This window comes from Hemicordylus capensis, chromosome 4, assembly GCF_027244095.1.
Source record: "Hemicordylus capensis ecotype Gifberg chromosome 4, rHemCap1.1.pri, whole genome shotgun sequence".
NCBI lineage: Eukaryota > Metazoa > Chordata > Lepidosauria > Squamata > Cordylidae > Hemicordylus > Hemicordylus capensis.
The window spans coordinates 318,915,746-318,925,865 of NC_069660.1; positions in this window are offsets into that span (position 1 = coordinate 318,915,746).

Consider the following 10,120-nt stretch of genomic DNA (forward strand, 5'->3'; position numbering starts at 1 on the left):
AGACACGCAGGAAGAGAGGCTGAAGCAGATGCTGCCTTAATGTGGCCGCATGGAGAGAAAAAAAGGCTGCACCAGTCAGACCAAACTGAGAGGAGGAACTGAAGCCAAAGGTGCTGTTGAAAACCACTCTGGTTCCGAAACTGGACCCCTGGGCCTGCCTGGCCATGGAAGCACTGTGCGAGCAGAGGAGGTTTCCCTCGGATGTTGCTAGGCCCTGCCTTTCCCAGGATGTCGCAGGGATGCTACTGTGCAGCTTCATGGGGGGTGGGGGGTGTCTGTCTGTCTGTCTAGGGCAGCCTCCAAGCACCAGTGGGGCTGCCAGGTCTCTTGAGGCTCAACTTTGGGGAGAGGAGAGATGGTGCATGGCGGGGCGGGAGTCTGACAGCAAAAAATTCTCAAGCGATGCAATAAATGGCTGCCGTGGGTGCTGGCTTTTCATCCTGGGAAGAAGCTGAAACCTGAAACTGAGTTGGCACCAGGGAAAAAAAATGACGGGGGCACAGAAGGCTGAAGTGCATTTCTAGGTGTGTGAGCTCTGTCTCACATGTTGGATTTCTGAAACAGAAATAAAGGGGCAACTGCACTTCTGGGGATGCTGCCCCCACCCGGAGCCATCCTTGCCCCAAAGGGCCATCATGGTGTGATTTGGTTAGAAAATTGGTCTAGGACTTAAGAACAGCCCAGCTGGATCAGGCCCAAGGAGGCCCATCTAGTCCAGCAGCCTGTTTCCCACAGTGGCCCACAAGATGCCTCTGAGAAGCCCACAGGCAGGAGGTTATGCCCATGCCCTCTCTCTTGCTGTTGCTACCCTACAACTGGTATTAAGAGGCATTGAGGTCATTCACACAATCGAAAACTGTGTTCTACCCAGGTTTGGGAGCTGTGTGTACTCCCAATTTTTGATTGTGTGGAAGCAAGGTTAGAGGAAAACCTGGGTAGAAGTGTTTGTGTGGAAGTAAGGTAGGAGAAAAAGCTACCCAGGTTTTCCTCTAACCTTGCTTCCACACAATCAAAAATTGGGAGTACACACAGCTCCCAAACCTGGGTAGAACACAGTTTTCGATTGTGTGAATGACCTCATTGTGTCTCTGGGGTTGGAGGTGGCCCACAACCATCAGACTAGTAGCCAACAATTTCCAGACCAGTTTAATCACTTTTCGGCAAGGGCCCCCAGAGAGGATCTTTCCCAGAGCTTTCCTTTCAGTACTTTCAGGCACTGGTTTAGGTTCCGTTCTAATGGAAGCAGGGCAGGAAGGAAAGAACAGTCAGTTTGGTTTTCAGTTCAAGTTTGTTTTGCCTCTCTCGGCGCCACATTTCTCTGGCCTGCTTCTGGGTACATTTTGTAAATAGCTGAAATGTTGGGGGGGTAGATGCCCAATCTCAGTGGGGGCTTAATGCTGACTTTCAAAACATGCTGTCAGGCCCATATCCGAATTCACAAGGAATACCTTTCCTCAGAAGAAGAGTCAGCGTGGGTCTTGGCTTGTCTCTCTCCCTTTCCTAGCATTAAGCTGTCCTCCCGCAGGGATAGATCCTGTGGGCACCCTTCCCAACTTGGGATACTCTCCCTCCCCTGGCACCTCTCAGATTCTGAAGCATCTGAGAATGTAGCTTTTCATCCCTCCAGCAGTGGGCAATGTTGAGAACACCGTTTCTCATCCTTTATCTAGTGCTTGTAAACTGTGGGATCATGAGAGCCAGGGAAGGCGCATACATACATTCCTTTACTTTTATTTGATTTATTTATCCGATTTATATACTGCCTTTTATAAAAATTATCCCAAGGTGGTTTAATGTATATTAGCACATTTACCCCCTACAGAACCTGAAAAACTACAAGGGGGGAAATATGATTCCCTACATTTTCAGACAGGATTAACTGTTGTCTAGATGGCATGATATAATGCTATCTATAACACAGTCTAAAATCTAAATGTTCTTCCTCTTTCTGCTCTGAGCACCATGCATTTGACCCTCCCAAATTCTGCTCTGGCTCTTGGTGTGTTTTAAGATCTGTTTCATGATCAGGATTTTGGCTACCAGCTCTGACTGCAGCTATTTCTGGATATCCCTCCCCTGCCACCGCCATTTCTGGCACCAGAATATTTTTCACAATATCAAGACATTCAAATCTCTAAGCTTGCTTTTAAGAGTTTCCCAAAGCTGGGTGTCCATTTCTGGAGATTCTAGTCCAGTCATGCTTAAGTGACCAAAAAAGTCCCCTCTTTGACTCCTGGCACACTGAGCATGGCAGAGGATGTGAAGGGGCAACTTAGCTGTTTGTGTTTACCTTATTAAAAGGTTGTTATGAACTCTTTCCCCCCTCCCCGCAAAAAGCCTTAATAAGAACAAAAGAAGAGTCCTGCTGGATCAGGCCCGAGAAGGCCCATCCAGTCCAGCCTCCTGTTTCACACAGTGGCCCACCAGATGCCTCTGGGGAGCCCACAGATAAGAGAAGGAGGCATGCCCCCTCCTGCTGTTGCTTCCCTGCAACTGGTATTTAAAGCAGAGGCATCTTGCCTCTGAGGCTGGAGGTGGCCTCTAGCTGCCAGACTTGTAGCCACTCTCCCGTCTCCATTCTCAGACTTCTCCGTGAATTTATCTAAGCCCCTTTTAAAGCCACCCAAGCTGGTTGCCATCACTGCACCCTGTGGCAGAATACATGGGTATAAGTCCTGGTTCTTCCCTTCAAAGCCTTGCGGGGCTTGGTGCCTGTTTACCTACAGAACCGCCTCTCCCATCCAGTTACATCTTGTCCGGTTAGATCATTTCAGATGGCCCTTTTGTTGGTCCCTGATTTTCGAGAGGTTTGGAGTTCTAGGACGCGCAATAGGGCTTTTTTGGTTGCTGCCCCACATTTTGGAATTCTCTTCCCCTTCAGATTCATCTAGCCCCCTCTTCACCCATCTTTAAATCCTTACTGAAGACCTTTCTTTTCCGCCAGGCATTTGCCCTCTAGTTTGCTTTATTTCCTTTCCATTATCTATTTTAGTTTGCAATGTTTAATGTAATTTTTGATTGTAATTTTTAACGTTACCTTATTTACATGTCATTGTACACCGCCCGGAGTCTTTGGAGTGGGTGGGTATTAAATGCTTCTAATAAATAAATAAATAAGCAAGCAAGCAAGCAAGCCACCAGCCTAAATCCACTCGCATTAAAACAGGGCATAGACCCCTGACACACACCACACTCAAGCGGGCAGAGTTCCTCACCACAAATGTCTCCCCTGAGGCCCCTAGCTTGCCATCTACTACTACTACTTTGAATATTTGCATACGGCTTTTCAACCAAAGTTCTCAAAGCAGTTTACATAGAAAAATAATTATGACATAAATGAGTTGCTCCCCGTCCTCAAATTGGCTCACAGTCCAAAGGGAAACACAAGGTCAGCAACAGCCACTGGAGGGATGTTGTGCTGGGGATGGATCAGGCTGGTTGCTCTCCCCCCACTTTAAAAGGTGTCTCTTTGCCCAGTTAGCACGGGTCACTTCTTTAAGAGGTCACCGCCATCAAAATCTGGGCTGATTAATTAATTAATCACGGTGAAAATTCTGACATATATTTTGTATTGCAGTAACTAATTCTTGTTTCCAAAGTCTGTATTTTGGCAAACCAGGCTTGGGTGCCATGATATTGTTGGACTACAACTCCCATCATCCCTAGCTACCATGGCATGGCTAGGGGTGGTGGGCCCGCAAATGACATCTGGGGACCCAATGTTGGGAACCCCTGCCCCACACTCTCCCTTTGGGAAGTCAACTGTGATGCAGCCCACAGATTTAAAGTGAAGGGGCAGGTTTGCCTCTCTCTCTCTCTCTCTCTCTCTCTCTCTCTCTCGGCTGAAGGCAGACAGGACTTCTGTCCTATGAATCCTTGTGTGAAAGAAGCAAGAATTTTAGCAGGTGCAGCTTCTCCTATAGAAGAAGGAGAAGCTGCACATGCTATAATTCTCTTAACCCTTTTTGTGCCTCGTTCTTCCCTCCACCTCCTCCTCCTCCTCCTGTTTCCCCCTCTCTCAAAAAGTAAATGATGACACTGCAACGGATGCGACCCATTCTAGGCCAGACTGTGGCCTGCTTCTGGGTCCAGAGACTCATCAGTTGAAGACCAGTTGCTCCCTTTGGAAAGCAAGTCCCGACCTTGAATAGCAAGATCTCAAAGTGGGCAGCAGCCCCCTGGGTCCTATTAATGGTCGGTCTCTACTCTTAAATGTATACTCTGCCTTTTGCGCAAAGTGATGTGAGGAGGAGGAGAGGGTTGCTGGTCTGGTGGTAGCAAGCATGAATGGTCTCCTTTGCTTAGCAGGGCCCACCCTTGTTTGCATTTGAATGGGAGACTACATGCGAGCACTATAAGATATTCCCCTTGGGGATGGGGCCGCTCTGGGAAGAGCACCTGCTAGCTTGCTTGCAGAAGGTTCCAAGTTCCCTCCCTGGCAGCATCTCCAAGCTAGGGCTGAGAGAGACTCCTGCCTGCAACCTTGGAGAAGCCGCTGCCAGTCTGTGAAGACAATACTGAGCTAGATGGACCAAGGGTCTGACTCAGTATATGGCAGCTTCCTATGTTCCTATGCCCAAACAGTAGGAAATAATGCAAAACTAATCCAGCAGCTCTTCATCTTGGGGCTGGTGGCAGCCCGGGCTTCCCTTCAGTGCTACAGTCCCTGGCAGGTGGGCGGTGGAGGCGTGGAGAAGGGAAAACGGACTCCCTGCAGGTGCCCCTCCTTTGGCGAATGGCTGGACCTAGACTGAGCTTCCCCTTGCCAGGCTGCTCCCCCCCCCCCCGCTGGGAGGCAGAGGGTGCACCCTCCCAGTAGCCCTTGGCCATCTGGCTTGTGGCAAAGGCCAGAGTGGGCTTCCCTTCAGCTTTGGAGCCCATGGGGCAGCTGCCGATTGCTTGCAGGCTTGGGGTGTTTGGGGACACTTTAAACATGGTGCTGACTCAGGTTTGTGGAGGGGCCACTTGGTTTCTCTGCACTCACTTGTAGGAGTGATTGTTAGTCTAATGTTTCACGGAGAGATGTTTGCATTTGAAGAGCGGAGAGAGGCGTCTTCTGTCTGTGGTGCCAATTCATGCAATCCCCCAGGGAGTGTTGCAGCCATCAAGTGATAAACAGGATGTTGGGCCTTGGGCCTGATCCAGTGGGACTCTTCTTATGTTCTCTCTCTTCTAGCCCTCTGATTTTATAAGTTGGTTCACAAATGTCTGTTCTCACAGTGACCCACCAGATCCCTCTGGGGAGCCACACAACCAGGAGATGAAGGCAGGCCCTCACTCCTGCTGCTGCTCCCCTGCAACTGGTATTTAGCGGCATCTTGTCTCTGAGGCTGGAGGTGGACTATCATCAGGACTAGTAACCACTGGTAGCCTTGTCCTCCATGAATTGGTCTAAGCCCCCCATAAAGGCATCCAAGCTGGTGGCCCTCACCACATCCCGTGGCAGAGAATTCCGTCAATTCATTATGTACTGTGTGAAGAAGTACTTCCCTTTGTCTGTCCTAAACTTCCTGGCAGTCAGTTTCATGGGATGACCTTTGGTTCTAGTGTTATCGGGCGGGGGGGGGGGAGATCTCCCCACACCATGCATAAAAGTCTGTAGACCTCTAACATGTCTCCCCTTAGTTCTCTTTTTTCTAAACTCAAAAGTCCCAGATGCTGTAGCCTGGCCTCATAAAGAAGGTGCTCCAGCCCCCTGATGATCTTGGTTGCCCTCTTCTGCACCTTCTCCAGTTCTACAATGTCTTTCTTAAGATACAGTGACCAGAACTGTACACAATACTCCAAATGTGGCCACACCATAGGGCATTTTAATACCTATATTCGCATTTTTATTTCCAATCCCCTTCATAATGATCCTGGGCCTGGACTCTTCTCCCTATGTGTAAAGGGGTGCAGGTAGTAGGGCCCCTTCCCACCAGATACCTCTCCAACTTCTGGGACTCTCAAGATGTCCACATTTGGGTGTAATGCTCAAGTACATAGAAAGCTGCCATCTACTGAGTCAGACCATTGGTCCATCTAGCTCAGTATTTACCAAGACTGGCAGCGGCTTCTTCTCCAAGGTTGCAGGCCGGAGTCTCTCTCAGCCTTATCTGGAGATGCTGCCTGGAAGGGAACTTGGAACCTTCTGCACGCAAGCATGCAGATACTCTTCCCAGAGCAGCCCCATCCCCTATGGGGATAATCTTACAGTGCTCACACATGTAGTCTCCCATTCAAGTGCAAACCAGGGTGGACCTTGCTTAGCAAAGGAGACAATTCATCTTTGCTACCACAAGACCAGCTTTCCTCCTAAGTAGACCTACTGTTGCAAGATAAATTATGAGTATGCTCAGATCATGCTGCGGTGTGTGTTTTTTTAGGATGTTGATGGTGGTGTTTAAGCTTATGGGCATTTGAGTTTTGTGCCCATGTGCCCTATCCCAACATCGAGTGGGACATGGACTCACAGTGAGAGGGCACAACCTCACTTTCCCACTGCGCATGAGAAGATTGCAAAGACGATGGTCTGAATGGGCCCAGTGAGTGGAAGTGGAGTTTCTCAGCCATTGTCCTACCTTGTGCAGAAGCAAGCAACACTCCTGCAAGTTTCCTTGGTCAACAGGTGCTCAACATGGATGGAAGTCACCTTAAAGGACCACCCAGCTAATACTGACATCAGTGACTGAATTCTGCTCTTGGCTGTTCATCAACGTGTAAATAAAGGCATTACATTTTTTTAAAAAAAGCATCAATGATGAAACTCGCATCCTTCTACCAATGTTAAATAAGCACATTGCAAGCTGGGGCTTAGCAGGTACTTATGTGGGTGGTGAGGTGGGGAAGAACAGACAAGGGGAATTCTTCCTCTCCTTTGCAGAGTTCATTATTATTACCACCACACCACTGGGGTGTGTGTGTGTAGGGTGGGTGAGTGGGTCTTAAAGAGTTAAGGCAGGGGTTCCCAATGCTGGGTTTCCAGATGTTGGACTACAACTCCCATCCTCCTAGGAAGCTGCCTTCTACTGCGTCAGGCCATTGGTCCATCTAGCTCAGTATGGCTTGACTGTGAGGCTGACTGGTCGTGAGCAAAGCTACCCCAGACCCATCCCATGGGCAGGCTCCTTGCTTCCCTTTGGTTACCCATGCTGTTTTGTTTCTTTCTTTCCCCAGAGGTTTTCCTTGGTAGCAGAGAGGGCAGCCCACATGCCCAAACCTTGCCCTGCAAAGTCTTGGAGTGAGGCAGGTTTGCAAGCCAGGCACAGGTGACTCCTATCCCAGCTATTTTTCTGCAAAGATGGGGCAGGAACTACCTTCAGTCAAGGCTCTCACTGGTCCCTCCTCACCTCCTGGTTTCCTGCCTTCTACACTTTTGTATGCTCAGACCAAAAAAGGTCAGGAGAACATTAACATTTTGCAAGCCCTCATATCCCTGAATGAATTCAATGAAATTTGTCTGTCACTGCACTGAGATCTCTAGCGATGACTTTGCCCTTCTACCACTAGCCAACTTGATGAGGGTCCACCACTTCTGGAGGGAGAGAGTGTTCAAAAAACTGATCTCAAACTTTTTCTGCAGCAGTTTGAGCCCTCCCTGCTTCCCTCATCCACAACTGATTTTGAGCCTCTGGAAGGACCCGAAGCCTGTTACCCTGCTGCCTCAGTCATATCTTTTCCAACATGGACAAAATGATCTCCTCATCTCTCCTTCTGGTTTCCAGTCATTTAATGAACAGCTACTAGGGCTGTGCATCGAATTGGACCAATGATAAGATCCAATCTGATGCAGTCCCTGTTGGCAGTGTTTTTGCATTGTATCATTTTTAAAATGCGAAATCTCTAATTTCGGCACTGCCTGATGCTAGGATATTTTCCATGTCATATTGGATGGTATCAAACTCCATCCAATGATTGGGTGACTGCTTATATACTTTTCTCTGTTGGTGGTGATGATGTCACAAAACTTGCTTGTCATCAAATCTGGTAATGTACCATATATGGAAAATACTGAGGGTGGTGATGGGATTGACATCTCAGTTTCAATGCCTCAGGCTTGCAGCTGTCCAATTAGTTCATCTCCCTTCCAATCACAATGCTTGAGGGATATAGAAAATTATAGTTATCTATCTATCTATCTATCTATCTATCTATCTATCTATCTATCTATCTATCTATCTATCTATCACCTGATTTGTGTGTCTCCAGGTGGTATACACAATTTAAAACAACAAATATAAAATGGGGTAAAAACAAAGCAATTTCACAGAATAAAAAAGTTAAAACAACTTCATAGGAAGAAAACCTTTAAGCAGTTTAAAATTAGTTTCAGTTAAAAGCCCGAGAAAACAGATGTCTTTTGAGGGTCTTCCTAAAAGCAGTCGGAGATCTTATTTTGAAAGGGAGCATATTCCAAAGCCCTGGCGTAGCCACAGAGAAGGCCCAGTCTCAAGTCGCCACCAAATGAGCCAGTGGCAACCCTAACCAGACCTCCCCATTTTTACGAGGTGTCTGAACCAACACCCTTCTGTGAATGAAGGGAAAGTGCTAATTGCCAATGGAGGTTTCAGCTGAATATTGTTGCCTTCATCTGAATGTACCTCTTCAAAAGGCAGGAACGGTTTGCCTGTTTCTCTGAAACCCTGGCACTTCTGCATGAAATGGGGGTGGAATCAAACCCTAATAACGATCCACCATCAACTCTAAGAGAAGACTACCATGTCTGAAAATGTTATTCTGGCTTACAATAATGACATATTCCATGATTTCTCTTCCTTTTCTGCATTGACTGGATAACAGTGCAGCAAAGAATTCTATCCCAGCCAGTACAACTATCGGATGCACAATGTGATAATGACGTGCATCGGATCAGATCTGATAATTCCATCTGTGCTCAGCCCTCAAGATAGGGAGCGAATGTGAGTATTGTATGAGTAACCTGTGCAAATGTTTAGCCACGCTCAAGGATAGGATAGTGACCTGCTAGTGCTAAAATATAGCAGCCACACTTGAAAATAATGACCCTCCAATGACAGACCACCTCTGGAGTGCAGCAAGTAGGATGTGCACGGAGCCTTTTACGGGCCTCCGAACAGGTTCGAACACTGGGGGGGGGTGTTCAAAGTTCGAGGTGGGGGGTGCCACTTTAAGGGCAGGGGAGGGTGCACTTACCCCTCTCCCCGCTCCCCCCCCCGCTGGTGTTCGTTGCCTGTAAAAGCCTTGGGGGCAGCAGTGTACCTCCCTGCCACCTCTTCGGCCAGAAGTGGCCAGAAGTACCAGGTGCGTGTGCTCACGTCAGATGGGCACGCACACCCAGTACTTCTGGCCACTTTCAGCCAAAGAGGGGAAAGAGGCAGCAGGGAGGTATACTGCCACCACAAAGGCTTTTCCGGGCAATGAGCACCGGTGGGGAAAGCGAGGGGAGGGGTAAGTGCACCCTCCCCCGGCCTTAAAGTGGCACCCCAACCCCTGCGCAGTTCCACGCAAATCCCTAGCAGCAAGGCAGCTGGTTCTTGCTGGAATTGCCTGCCCCAGCATCTATCCCCCTTCCCGGTAGCAAATGCGGATCCTTCTTTAGATCTTCAGGCACAATGATGAGGAACGGCAGCCTCCAGAAAGCAGGCCCAGATATTTTAACTGGCATCGGGGAAGGCATGAAGCAGAAGGTTGCTAATTACCCAGTTTATTAGGCGTCTGCATTATTAGCATAACCCTGACGTAATTAACTCCCTACAAACCATCCTGCAAATATTAATTGCCTAAAACTTCCTTAGAACTTGAATGTATTAATAAATACAGTAATTATGTATGGATTGTGTTGCTGAGAGTTAATGAGATGGGAATTTGATCTCTCCCTCCGAAACGTGATAAACTCAAGGAAGTGTTTGCCGAACAATCAATTGATATTTAATTAAGAAACACAACCTTTCAGAGGGAACCTAAATTAAAAGCCCACTACATCTAATCTAAAGTGTGAGGATAACTCCTCTGGATCCTGTCGGAAGGCACAGATCTCCCCACCCATTTGATGGGGGCCTGCAAAGGTCAGAGAGCAAAGGCTCTGTGGGCAGGCGCTGGTTGCTCTTCATGGCTAATTAGCTAATTTAACAAAACGGTTTTGGCAACCCACAACTCAGCACTC